The sequence below is a fragment of the Marmota marmota genome, unplaced genomic scaffold (genome assembly GCF_001458135.2).
Source record: "Marmota marmota marmota unplaced genomic scaffold, marMar, whole genome shotgun sequence".
Taxonomy (NCBI): domain Eukaryota; kingdom Metazoa; phylum Chordata; class Mammalia; order Rodentia; family Sciuridae; genus Marmota; species Marmota marmota.
This window is the reverse complement of record NW_025999900.1, coordinates 48,392,401-48,403,259: the sequence shown is the minus strand read 5'-3', so window position 1 is coordinate 48,403,259 and position 10,859 is coordinate 48,392,401. Positions and strand designations below refer to the sequence as shown.

At 34.6% G+C, this 10,859-nt stretch overlaps 1 long non-coding RNA gene across 1 annotated transcript in view; it reads left to right on the top strand.

Annotated features, from left to right (window-relative positions):
* The first annotated feature begins 1,480 nt into the window (after window positions 1-1,480).
* Window positions 1,481-10,859, top strand: part of LOC125615335 — a 29,576-nt gene continuing 20,197 nt past the window's right edge. The window contains exons 1-2 of the long non-coding RNA XR_007345930.1: window positions 1,481-1,492; window positions 4,520-4,522. This is a non-coding gene — a long non-coding RNA (uncharacterized LOC125615335). The remainder of the gene's footprint in view (window positions 1,493-4,519; window positions 4,523-10,859) is intronic.

Here is a 10,859-nt window from a genome sequence, read left to right as displayed (position 1 = left end):
AAAATTATAAGAATGGATTTTATTATACTTGATAAATATTTCCCTTTTTTTCAATGCTCAATGTTGAGTGTTTTCACAAGTATTTTTCACTAAAGCAAATTATTTGATCAATTAAAAGAAATATATTATTGAGTTAAAAATGTTATTAACATAGACATCCTTTAGCCTAAATAAATATATCATAAAACAAGCCTAAATAAATATATCATAAAACAAATAAAATATTTATTTAATGAAATGAAGAGGGTCTTGTTGAGAATAAACCCACTGGCAAATTGATAGACAATGCATATCAACCAAAATATCTATAACAACTAATATAAAAATTGTCAAAGAAAATTTTTCAGAAAGAAGAGGTCAGGAATTCCACATTCCTGATAATTCCAAGATTTTAGTTTATATGTTCTTAACCTAGCAAATATACTTCTCATTTTTTCTGTTGCTTTCTCAAAAGGAAAATAAAGAACATTTTATTGAAAGTAATAAAAGTTCATTACCACCATTAGATATTCAACTCTTATTTACTGAAGTAGGTCATTAAGTTGCTATTACTCTGCTTTACACTACTTAAGTTTACAAAAGAAGGAAAAAGTATTGACAGAGTAGGGAAGATAACTAAAATATGTGATAATAATATTGAAGATAATTTTAAACTTTGAAATAAAAATTACCAACATTTTATATATTTTAAGCCAAATAATGCATGTATATCTTCTAGGCTAGACTATAATAATGATTCAAAAGTAGAGTTGCAATGTATTCATTTTTGTGTAGTTCTTTTTTAAACTGCAATTTAAAATGTAATAAGACTTTCAAAAACATAAGGGACATACACAGCTCAGAAAATCAGCCCATGAAGACTAGGAAAGATTTATCAGTTTCACTAGTATACTCGGATCATACTAATGCCTCCAATAACAAGACTACTGTTTATATAACACTGTTCATCCTTAAAGTGCTTTAGCAACTCTGTCTAATTAATAGGAATAGACAAATCCTGCTGTGTCCTTCAAGGCTCTCAATGGCATTTCTATGATTTGGAGCTTGATTAAATCCAGAATGTACTTGTTTCTCCTCCATAAAAATTTTGCAGCAATTATTTAAATAACATACATATTCCAAGAAACATATCATGGGAACTATCTTAATTCCCATGAAACTCTCTGCCTTTCAGATTTGTTTCATAACCCACATCCTCTCTTCTCCCTAAATCTTTATGATAATTTCCTTTTACCTTAACAATTGGTAACATAAATTTCTATTGATTTGTGTAAATAGGAAAAATACAGAAATTACAGCTCACACACAAATTTTAATTTACAGGAATAAAAATATGTAACTAGGAACTAGGGATGTGGTTCAAGGGTTGAGCAATTACCTAGCATGTACCAGGCCCTGGGTTTGATCCTCAACACTGAAAAAAATAAATTGATAAAACAGATTTTTTTAAAATTGTAATTCAAAAATATTCAACAGATATTGCTCTTCCCATGTATGATCTGGCCCAAATATTAAATAAATAAATAAAATTTTTGAGAGAAAAAATTACTTTTATTATTTTCTTTTTCTCCCCATTTTTTTCTTTCTTTCTTCCTTTTTTTTTCAACAATCAACTAATGCTTCCCTAGGCTTCCTTGTTTGTCTTGAATTTTATTCAATAATTCCCTAAGCTCTTGTTTTCTCAGTCAATAATCTGATACAACAAGTAGACTAGAATCAGAAAATGTCTGTCCCAGAGAGATAGCAAAACTGCCTAGCAGTCAAAAACTCCCAATTCAGAGTGCAGCTGCACTTACTCATGATTTAATTTAAAAACTTAGAAATGATGAAAAAAAGGTGTTAGTGGGAGAAAAACTTGGAGCTTTCAGTATGCCATTTCCCAGATCTGTGGTTATTAATGAAACTCTTACCTTTTGGGATGATATTTGTGACATGTATCCATAATTCCCAAATTGTAGATAGAAAGACAGAAGTTTGTAATAACCAGGAAAAGAGGTTGTAAAATGTAAACATTATTTAAAGTCAGAAAAGAAATTAGTATCAAAGAGACCTCTCTTTAATGGTATGAGCTGGAAAGAAAATCATCTTTACAGACCAAGAATCTTACAAGGACCTTTTACTCTTTGCTTTGAAAAGTTTACCAATGACTAGGTAGCCAGTGGTTTTTTCTCTCTGTAAATTTTCATTCCAAGATAAAGATAGTGGGAATCTTGGAACAATTCTGCTCTCTATTTCACAAAAAATGTCATTTATGACCTCACTAGTACTTTAGCTGGGAGAAGCATTAGATAATCTTTATCATATTAATTCTGGCATAGTAAGGAAAAATTCTAAAACCCATTCTTTACAAAGGCTTCTCCAAGAACCACCCTATCCTTGCCAATGTCATTCACAGGGCTTCATAACATTCATTTGACTCCAAACTATTCCATGTAAAAACACAAATGAAACTAGCAAGGATTTCCAACTGACTCCCATATCAATTCCTTGCTTAATTAGGAGGCATTTAGTTTTAAAGAAACCAGCATGACCAAAAAATGCCTTATTCTGACTCATACTTTATGACTAGATTTCAAAAGATTAGTTCAGATTGTTTTTCAAAAGAGCTGTCCAGGGTGCTGAAGTGGATACTAGTGAAACACTGTAGACTATATAAATTTTATTTTGTTTTATTTTTTTACTTTTTCTTTCTTTCTTTTTCACTTTGTAAGATAGAATGAGATTTTATTTCTGTTCCACCAAATATTATCTATGGTGTCCTATATGAAAGTCTTTATTTTCTCATAGTCATATTAATGGATAGTTTACAGGAATTCTGGGGATTAAAAAACATGATGGAAACAAAAAGCCTATCACATTTTCTGATTCAAAGTAAGTACTCATTAAATATAGTTGTTTTTCCCAGTTATTCTGCTAGTCTGCTAAGAACCGATTCTTGTTTTTCAATAAATGACAATCTACTTAGAAATAGAATACAATCAACAAAAAGGATACCATTAACTTAATCAAAACAAATGGTTAAGACCATACATTTAGAGAAATACAAATAAAGGATGGCTCAGTAAAAAAATAATAAATTGAAAATTTGAAGGTTTGAGTTCTTTTCCAGTGAAGCTTCTTCATTTATATTGCCATTCCAACAATTCTTGCTTCTAACTCTTGCCTGATCTGTCTCTTTGGAGAAGAAAGAGAATAATAAACAACCTCATCATTTATGTCTCAAGTCTATATCACATTCCTGGCTCTCAAAATATAAAGGCCAAGTTTATAAATCAAGTGAGAGAGAAAACATATCAAAGTGTGGGTGTAAGTGTTTTTCTACTTGAGTTGAATCATTGGCAAGATGTAGTGACTCTGTCATAAGCAGTTATAAAAGCCGAGGTTCTAAAAATAGTTCACTATTCAGCCACCATACCTGGGACAACATATCCAATGGCCTTCTAAACGTATAAAACAGCCAATGCATTTAATATACTTATTTCTGGAATCAGGCTGGAAACAGGTGAGCCAGTTTCTAATATATAGTACACTGAGCTCATTCAGAGTCTTGAACTCCTTCTACTTATCATTTTGATAAGACTAAACATTTTGTTAGCAGCAAAATTATTTCCTCAAAAACAAGTTCACATGAAAATGAATTTAACATGAGGAAAGTTGTTCTGACAAATCAGTATGGATTGGGGAAAACCCTTATAGTCCTCAAATCCCTCAGTTCCACTCCCTTGTCACTGAATAAGAGGAGGACATTTCAAATCCCAAAGGTTCTACAGAACACACTTTGAAAATCATTGTTTCAGCAAACATACAGTTTTTCAACCAAAATCTGTGACAGAATTGGGGATAAGATTCTCAAATGGAATTCGTTTCTCTGCCAAATCAATTTTAGGGTTAAACATGACCTTGGGCTCATATTAAGAGTAGTTATCCACGCTAACTAGGCTAATGTACCAAAATATCAAGTGAATAATCAAAACAGAAATTATTCACTCCCCTATTTTTACTTAAGTATAGTCAGTTTAAATAATTTTTAATACTGGTTTGGGTGCCTATATGCAATATTCAATAAACTACACACAGTTCTATAAAAGAATATTTACTCATTTATACCTTTGATCAGCAAAATATACGCCTCTGATACTTAAGGATTGGAAAGAGAGCAAGTTTAAGAAGACAAGTGAGAAAAATGAGGAAAAAAAATTAAAAGAAAGTAACTTTGTATAGAGACTTACAAAGTGTAAATGGGGATTTTTAAGAATCTAATCATTTTAGCTTAGGTTGCTGTGACAGATTGCCACAGACTGTTGGGTTTAAACAACAAACATTTATTTCTCATGGTCTGGTTGCTAGAATTCTTAAGTCAAGATGCCAGTATTGTTTGGTTCTAGTAAGGGCCCTTTTCCCAGTTGCAAAGTACAAACTTCTTGTTCCCTTCTCAAATGTTAAATAAAAATAACAAGAATTCTCTAGAATTCTTTCCATGGGACAGGAATCCCATTGATGAAGAATCTACCTCCAAGAGCTAGTTTCCTCCAAATATTCCACCTCCTAATACCGTTACAATGGGTGGCAGGATTTTAACATATGAATTCTGAAAAAACCAACATTCAGTTGATAACAATAATCTTACATGAACTTTCCATAAGTTTTCTAGTTTACACAAAGAGTAAGCAATATTATTATTCTCTTTTTTTTATAAACAAATAACTTGAAAACTACAATTTAGAGAAAAAAGTGGCATTTGCTCAGGATCACCTAAATAGCAAAACTGGAAATTCATATGTAGCAAAATGAAATTAAATCTCTATCTTTCACCCTGCACAAAAATCAACTCAAAGTGGATCAAGACTTAGGCACTAGAACAGAGACCCTGCACTTAATAGAAGAAAAAATAGGCCCAAATTTCACCATGTCGGCCTACCATCTGACTTCCATAACAAGACTCCCAAAGTGCAAGAAGTAAAATAAAGGATCAATAAATGGGATGGATTCAAATTAAAAAGCTTCTTCTCACCAAAGGAAACAATCAATAATGTGAGGAGAGATCCTATAAATTAGGAGAAAATCTTTACCACATGCACCTTCAATAAAGCATTAATCTCTAAGATATATAAAGAACTCAAAAAACTTAACACCAAAAAAAAAACAAATAATCCAATCACTAAATGGGTTAAGGAACTGAACAGACACTTTAGAGAAGAAGAAATACAGTCGATCAACAAATATATGAAAAAGTGTTCAACACCTCTAGCAATTTGACAAACACAAATCAAAACTACTCTAAGATTCCATATCACTCCAGTCAGAATGGCAGTCATCAAGAATACAGGCAACAATAAATGTTGGCAAGGATGTGGGGAAAAGGTACATTCATTCATTGCTGGTGGGACTGCAAATTGGTACAACCACTATGGAAAACATTATGTCGATTCCTTAGAAAATTTGGAATGGAAGCACTATTTGACCCAGCTATTCCACTCCTTGGTTTATACCCAAAAGACTTAATATCAGCATACTACAGTAATGCAGCCATGTCAATGTTTATAGCAGCTCAATTCACAATAGGTAAACTATGGAACCAACCTTAGTTGTCCTTCAATAGATGAATGGATAAAGAAAATGTGGTAAAAAATTTCAATGGAATATTACTCAGCTTTAAAGAATAATGAAATTATGGTATTTGCGAGTAAATGAATAAAGGTGGAAAATATTATGCTGAGTAAAATAAGCCAATCCCCCCCCAAAAAAAACAAAGGCCAAATGTTTTCTCTAATATGTGGATGCTAATTCACAATAAGGAGGTGGGGCACTAGAGAAGAATAGAGATTTACCTTAGAATAGGTAGAGGGAAGTGAAAGGAGGGGAAGGGAGAGGATGTGGGGATAGGACAAACAGTAGAACGAAACAGACATTATTATTTTATGTATATATGTGACAGCATGACCAAAGTGATTCTATAACATGTACACTCAGAAAAATGAAAAATTATATCTCATCTATGTATGCTATATCAAAGTGCAAAAATGCATTCTACTGTCATGAATAACTAATTAAAACAAATTTTAAAACTTTTTTAAAAAATGCATTTAAGGGCTGGGGTAGTAGCTCAGTGGTAGAGCACTTGCCTAGCATGTGTGAGGCACTGGGTTCTATGCTTAGCACCACAGAAAAATAAATAAATAAAATTTTAAAAAAGATTTTAAAAACCCATAGAACTGGATAAAACATAGTGGCCACTCTGGTATAATTTTTAGTTAATAAAAATTTTTTAAAAAGAAAAAGATGACTGACGAGAGAGAATACAAAGTAGGAAAAAAAGGAAAGCTAGAACAAAGCCAAGAAGTAGAACTACTGCCACATATATTTTTTAGCATTAACTCTGTAACTGTCATTACATTTGTTCAATTCATATTATTATATCATTGTAATATTTGTGTTACATTCTTTCTTTCCTATTTAAAAATCTTCACACCAAATCTTCTGCAAATTAATCTTAATCCACCTCTGAATCAAACTTTTTCTCAATATAACAGGTGATAGACAGATTTTTCTTTATTAGGACTTAACAATCTTCCACTTAATCAACTTACATTTTTCAGATATAATGATCTGTCTACTGGATTTTAAAAAAGTAATATACAGGCAGATGTGAAAGGCACACATACATATGCATGTGCACACAAACACACACACACACACACACACGCCACATTTGACAGGGGCTCAAGTCTTCTGCTTTTTATATAAAATTCTGATTAAACCTGACATGACAGTAAAGTCTCTAGAGAACTCAAGGGAAAGGAAATGTTTAAAACTCTTAACATTTCAAAGCAGAGAAATAAAAAAGGGACAGGTGACAAGTCACTCACTAAGCATGTCAGAATGATCACCAACATGCTAAAAAATAAATTGAAAACCTGGGTAGAAAAAATAGTGCCTTCTGGGGAGTTTCAAGTAAGCAACTAGCCCTTGAAACTAATTTTCAGTTTAATGGACCTCCAAATAGTTGAATAAACAATAAATGATGTCGGGAGGAGGAAAATTAAGGAAGAGGCAGCATTTTGCATAACCTATCTTGAGAATGGAGGAGGGAAGGGGGAGTTAAGAATGAAGGTGAAAGGATTAATATTCAGTGTTATTTTTATTGCAAACATCGACAGGAAGATAATGAATTCTGGGCCTGGCTCCTGAGATGCAGGTTACCTCCATCAGGCAGAAGGAGGCATGAATAATTAATAATCCACTTCAAAGTTCACAACCCCCATCTCTTCCCTCAGGTAGTCATCAAGAGAGGCAACAGTCAGCTAATGGGAGGCTTGCTTAGTACATCTCATGCAAATTGAAGCTCTTCTGCCTCAAGGTTTTCTCTCTTTTCACCAGCTCAGGAAGCAGCTGGTTCCCTGAACTCCAGGAGAGAACATTTAGCCCCTTTCAACCACCAATCAGCCACCAGTCTTAGCTTCTTTAAAGGTTCAAAACACCGCAGGGTTCTGGCCATCAATCAGTGATTGTATTTTCCACTCAGCCCCGCTGTAGTTAGAAAGTTATTGTTGCTAGAAAACCAAGTCAGTTACCAAAGGCACAGAACTCAAAGTACACAGGGACCTAATTTATCTGTTCACCCAAAACCAAACTAGCCATTGTCTTTCTTAAGAAGTTGAATTTCTTGACCAGCAACCAAACAAACATCAGATTACAGCATTCAATGATTTTTATGTATTTAATTTCAAAGTTCTGCCACCAAACCACTATCACAGTTCAAACTTAGGTGGCTCTCGACAGCACCCCTACAAAGTTTTGATTAATAATTCTTTTGGGGTTGGTGTATTTTTACAAAAAAGATCTCAAACGATAATGATGAAGAAAACCCTTGAGCTATACTGAGAAATACCCAATTGGCCTTTAACCATTTAGCAACCGTGAACTAATTATTCTCAGTTTTGAGGGTTGGTTTGTTTTATTGTTTTGTTTTTTGCCAGATCACAAAGGTGAATGTCCTATGGAATGTACCTGAAGTACCAGATTGAAACCCATGCACAGTATAAACAAAGTTGGTTTGCGGAAGCAAGCCAATATAATCTTGTATGTTTGCATATCTCAAGGTTGGCTTTGTGTTTGTTCATCCTTTCTGGAAAGATCCTTACAAAATAAGATTTTTTTTTTTTTAAAGAAAGGGTGAGAGAAATACGGAGAAATCAAGCAAGCATGCTGGCCTATCTTGTGCAAAAAAAAAAAAATAGTTATCAAGTCAAAGAGAAAACTTGAGGAAAAGCTGAAAAAGGAGAAGTGTATAGCATCTTGATGGAGAACAAGATCAAGCAATCCTAATTAATTTATGGAGCCGCCTCAACAGGATTCTCAGTTGTTGATCTCACACACTTGAGCTTCTGACACTAAAAAAATGGGGTATCAATATGCAAGTCAGCCTCTTACAAGGTCTGTTTGTCGTCTACAATATGTGGTTATTGGACTCAATTCCCTTTAGCACAAATATCTTATTTCATTTGCCTGAAACTTCAGAGAGCTCACTGTGTGCCTGTGATAGTATCACTCCCTTTAACTTAATGCCAAAGCACCAACTGCTGGTATTTCTAAGTTATCTCCTCTTAATGGTATGTATATGTGTGTGTTCCCAAAATTCCCATCAATATTTAGATAGGATTCACTTACAATATAAGTAATTAAATGTCCTTTATGTCTGCGTCATTCATGCTTCCAAAGGTAAACAATTGGTACAAAGTGGGCACCTTAAGAAGAGTCTAATAAACACTATTTTTAAATGAGGGAATCATAGGATCAGTACAGTACTGAGATGGTTTGAGTGCTTGCACTCATGTTGAAATGTAATTGTCATTCTAACACTACTAAGAGCAGAGCCTTTAAGAAGTGATTTATATTATGGGGGTTCCACCGTCATGAATGGAATAATGCCACTTTAGTAGGAGTGGCTGGGTTCCTTTTCTCAGAAATAGATTATAATGAAACAAGTCTAGTCCCTGTATCAGCAGACCTGCAGGGCAAGTGAACAGTTCTCTAACACAGGTGTTGGGTGGATTGGGAAAATAGAAATTATGTGAAGGAGCTGAGGTTGTTTGTGTCTCAGTGGTGGAGTGCTTGCCTTGCATGTGTGAGGCACTGGGTTCGACCCTCAGCACCACATAAAAATAAATAAATAAAGGTATTTTGTTCATCTACAACTAAAAATATTTTTTTTGAAAAAGAAAGAAATTATTTGAAATAAAGACAAAGACTCAATTATAGGTGTAAAGTGGAACTCCATGGATGGATCAGCCCTGATGGGTTCTGATTCAACAATGAGCAAGCCTCCACATGTACATTATATAGGTTTTAAACATCAAAGGGACTCACTGTGAAAAGGCTTCTTGAGGTAAACAGGAGGAAATTGTGATCAAAAGAGCTTAGTTGGGGCTCATCAGTTTGCACCCATCTCTTCTCCCTTCAGGTAGCTAGGATTTGAAATCAAGGCTTTTGAACTAGCAAATTCCATGACAAGCATGGAATTCTCCCTATGAAGAGGAATCATCTGCAAATGGGCATTTCCCTTGGCACCTTAGCACCATAGTATTTCCAGGAGAGGCATGTCACTGCTCAGGTTTACAGAGTTCAAAGCAATGATTCATTCGCAACTCCCAACATCCCTTTATGTGCTTTATTCCTTCTCAGGGATACATTTGCCCCTCTGCTGTTCCATCAGGAGATGGCACACAACAGAGGCTTCCTCATCAGTGTCTGCAGGATACAAGCATGGAGTCCAAGATTCTTCTTTAGTGCTAAGACAATGCTATTTTCCCTGTTGGCTTTTAGGTTTATGTAGGGACAGTTACTCATCTCTTCAGGATTATTTCTCCCTTTTGGAATAGGATATCTATCCTTACTCCAATAACCACTGTATTTTGGAAGCAGACAACTGAGGGCCCTACCTTCAAGAATGGATTGATGCTGTTATAAGATTGGGCTCCTTGTCCATGGAATGGTTCATTATAAAAGGAAGAGTTCAGCTCCCTCTCACTCTAACAAGAAGACTCTTGCAAGATGTCAGCTCCTAGATCTTGGACTTCCTGGCCTCCAGAACTGTAAGGTAGAAATGTGTTTCCTTTATCAATCACTGAGTCTGTGATGTTCTGTTACAGCAATACACAATAGACTAAGACAAAAATGTAATTGAAGAAAGCTTAGAAATCCTATAATATCCAAAGACTCCTTCTCAAGGAATTATGTACATCTCTTTGCTAGCAAAGGAGAAACTCAGAAATACATCTGCCTAAAATGGGGAAGAAAGATCATCCTGTTTCCCCTGAGAATAAGGAAGTGGAGAGATTAGGGAGGAACAGGGAGAAGAGAAGAGAAAGAAAAGTGTCCGTTTTAAAAACCAGTTGCAGTGGCAGAGCAGCAAGGGCCCCACAGTCAATGTCTACATTCGATTTCTATGGAAAAAAATGGGTGAATACATCTCCAAGCTGCTTGAAAGAGGGCAAAGTTGGGGAAAATAATCCAAAGTCCTGGTTCTTTATCAGGCGGGGTATGGACAGTTAAGAGTATTCATCCCAGAGTCGCCCAGAGGTCCATATTACTTGTCTCTATTTCCTTCCTTTTCTCCCCTGTCTTATAATTTCTTTTAATTTCTCTCTGCCCCACCATACCCAGTGATTTTTTTAAGGCCAAGTCATAATCAGTATACACAAGGCCTCCCATCATACCTGAATATAATAGGTGTTCAATTAATGTCTACTGAATGAATGTGTAATCTTCCCAGATTTAGCATTCCACCCACCAGGCACACAAAACTTCTTCTTATGCACATACATAAAAACTGAGGCTCTCAGAAGAGAAATAAAATGCCT